Source organism: Gambusia affinis, linkage group LG03 (assembly GCF_019740435.1).
Source record: "Gambusia affinis linkage group LG03, SWU_Gaff_1.0, whole genome shotgun sequence".
Taxonomy (NCBI): domain Eukaryota; kingdom Metazoa; phylum Chordata; class Actinopteri; order Cyprinodontiformes; family Poeciliidae; genus Gambusia; species Gambusia affinis.
In genome coordinates, this window is record NC_057870.1 from 2,449,147 (window position 1) to 2,453,009 (window position 3,863).

Here is a 3,863-nt window from a genome sequence, read left to right on the forward strand (position 1 = left end):
TGTAACTAATTTATTTATTTTTTAAGCTGATAAGAATTTCTGCTCTCCCCATTAGTATTCATGACTTCCTATTCCCCTGGAGAATAAATATGACACAGATACATCTTCCTCAGTCACTGGCCACTAGGCTGGACAAGGACAAATATTTATCTTTGCCACCACACACAGGGAAACAATCTTCATTGATCTCCATTGTAGGGCTCTTCAGCAAAGAGGGCCCTCCATGACAACCGTTGCTGCGTCTATACCAAGTTGATCAGGAAATCACCTCTTCTTTTCTACCATCACAAATATGTAAAAAGTTTTTCACCTACCAAGTCAGAAGTCACCTGATTACTTCAACTATTCTCCCTCTGACAGACTATGAAGATCTGCTATTCATCAACTCTTAAACATGAAAAAAAACTGGATCCTGTAAATCATAGTTCTGTGATTTATGATTAATTGTAGTGATTGAGAACATCATTGCAAATAAACTAAAAATGGGTGATGAACGTTGGTCAAATATATGGCCAAATCAAAAGTAGATCACCAGACACAGATCATCCCCCAGACAAAACTCGGGACTCTGAATCGTATTGTGAGGCAATATTGTCATCTTAGGTTTGTAGAGATTCTTCTCTGAAGGACTCACATCAACATTTCAATTAGGTTGAGATCTGGTGTTGACTGACTCTTTTTCAGCCAGGTTTGCTGTTTGGGATCATTGTACTGTTGGTGACCTTATTTTGGCCAAGATGCAGCTGTCAGACAGATGGCCTCCCATTTGACTCAAGAATACTTCAGGTACCCAGAGGAGTTCATGGTCAACTGAAGAACTGCTTGACTTCACAAGTGGCTGCAAAACAATTCCAAACCATTGGAATTGTTTTGCATCATCCTGCTCGACAGCCAGTGTCTGTGCAGTTATGCTTTGTGAAGTTTACTCCCAACATAATTTTCTACATTATTGAATCCATTGTATCTGAACAGCAGCAGATGGCTGCTTCCATTTACTTTTAAATCCCTTGAAAGTGGTTAGAGTTTACTTCCATCCTTCATGCTCCATGAAACATATTCTCTCGCATATTCTTAGACTTAGAGCAAATTTTTTTCAAATTCTGTCAGTCAAATTTATTTATAAAGGACCTTAAAATAATGAGCTTGATCAAAGGGCTGAACAGCAAGCAAAGTAAAATATTGCAAATAGCAGAAATTAAAAATGATTAAACTTAAAAACCAACACAGAAATACAAAAAAAAGACTGAAAATCAGGATGGATCCTGCCTAATTTGTAGAGGGAAACCATTCCACAGTGCCAGAGCTGCTCATCTCTGGATAACTTCTGGATTTACAGTGAACCTTAGGCACTTTTAAAAGCATCTCACCTGCTGACCTGGGAGTATGTGTTGGAACACAGGGCTGCAATAATTCAGTGCGAAAAAATGGAACCAATTCATTAAAAAACAAATAAAAGAATTGTAAATTGAACCCTAATATCAACTGGACATCAATGGAGTTCAGCTAGAATTGCATAATGTGCTCCCCCTATCTGGTACTTATCAAACACATTTCAGGACCAGATGTAAGTGAGCAGCAGCAGCCTGGGAAACACTAGGAAGAAGCCTATTACAGTTAACAAGCCGAGATGTGATAAAAGCATGGATTACTGTCTCCATTCTCCTAACAGATTTAAACTTTGCTGCCTCAACTGCTAAAAACAAAACTTCACACCTGAGTTCACTTTGCTGTTCATTTTCAGGAGATGATTCATTCTTACTTCTAGATTTGTTATTGGAGATTTTCCCACTGGGTACCAAAGATAAAAGGTTAAAATTTGGTGTCCTATGGACAGCCATTTGGCCCAAACCAAATTACCTTTGACTTATTTTCATGAAAGTTCAGAAAAACTTTGCCAGACATTTAGTGAGGATCTCAGAAGTGTGTCCTGCATTTCAAGAGTAAACAGACCTGGCAATCATCTCAAAAAGAGATTCTGTGTTTTGTTGTTGTTGTTTTTTTTATTTTTTAAAATGACTCCAAATAGCATGTCGAAGAATGGAGCCCTGTAGTACACCCCAGGGTAGAGCAGCAGAGTCTGACTCAGATAACAGAGAATACCACTCAAACTTCTCAGTGAGGTATGACTGAGTTTTCCCACCCACATACTCCAGCCTTGAGTTGATCAGTGGTATCAAAAGCTACTGTTGAATCAGTGGTATCAAAAGCAACTGTTGAATCAGTGGTATCAAAAGCTAATTGATTCTGGCGCAGTATCACCAGAATTCATTAGCAAAACTCTGAGTAGATTTTGTACTTTGGAATGGTCAAAACCTACTGCAGCAACTTAGAAAGGATGGATAATTATCTTATAATTGGCCTGACAACTTTTGTGTGATTGGTCAGAAATTTCCAACTCATGTTTACCTTACTGACAAATGCTGCAATCTGACAGATCTGTGAGGACATTGCAGGAGTTCTGCACTTCTATTGGCCCCCACATGGCTCTTTTTATGTTGACATTCTCTCTGTCCGATAAATGAATTTGTACCATTTGGATGCTGCTCGTTCTCTGATGGCCAGTTTAGATTCCTATCAGAATTCCAAGCTGTTTGTTACTTTTTGTTAACATCTTTGTGTAATGCCATTGAAAGTGAAGCATGAATTACTGCATCAGTGCAGTATGCCATGGAGGCATGACATGTAGAATCATAGTGTTTAAGTAGACTTCAGCTCATCTGAACTTTAGAAAACACACATTTTTGTATTCATTTCATGATTCTGAGCAGCGGTACCTTCTGGTGCCCCACCCCTCTGATTGAAAGAGAACGGATGAAGGGGAGGGTGTGGCATGATCAGATTTTGTTTGTCAACTTTGTGCCTCTACTATTGGAATGTTTGGAAAGAAATCACATATTTTTGTCATGGATGTTTTTGGGGGGGTTTTTTAAATTGAATGTAAGTGCTTATTATTTACATGTTTCCATTTATAGATATTGCCATGATTGCACCCTGCCTCTCGTTCATTAACTGCAGGATGGATGGATGGATGGATGGCTAGACGGATAGATAGACAGTTAGATGCATATTAATTAATTTATGACAGAGCCTCCCTTGACTTTGTTTGTACATTCTAGTGCTGTCTGGAATAACTATTTCTTTAGACCACATTGATATAGACAAATAAATTTGTCTATATCAAATTGATGTAGGAAATTGATTTTTGTTTATGATAATATTAACAGTAATGATAACAGTGAATATTTCTTGCTATGGAAATAAATATCTAATGGTATACTGTAAATGTTTTCTTATTCATGGTCGGTGTCAGTGATGGTCTGCTTAAGTCTGCAGGCTTCCCCAAGATTAGACTGTAATATGGCCATAAGAAAACATTTCTGTATTACAATACTATAGTATTGTAATGTCATATTTACATTTGATGGAAAAAAAAAAAAACAAAGTTTGAAGTTTTCATTAGCTAGACACCATGACGAAGGAAAAGCATATCTGTTGGTGAAGCTTTATAATCCGTCAGTTTTCCTTCAGCAGAAACGTCATAAAAAGAGCGGGTTGAGCGGGTCTTGTTATTCTAAGAACTGGCCAGGCGATGGCGCCAAATATCTTTTTAGCTGGAGTCTTAAGGCATAAGCATTTTTCTAAACTTTATCAATAATAAATTAATTTGCTGTGGCTACAGCGCGGCATCGTGTGTATTGCCTACATAACCCTAACTAATTCTAACCACATTTACATCGTTTTGTCTTGAGTGCCTATCTTTGCATGTTGCGCGTACTGTGACCGTACGGTGAAGTGCGTGTGTAGAAGTGTAGGTGGGTGTGTGTGTGCGTGTGTGTGTCTGTGCGTGTGTCAGAGCCCTCCCA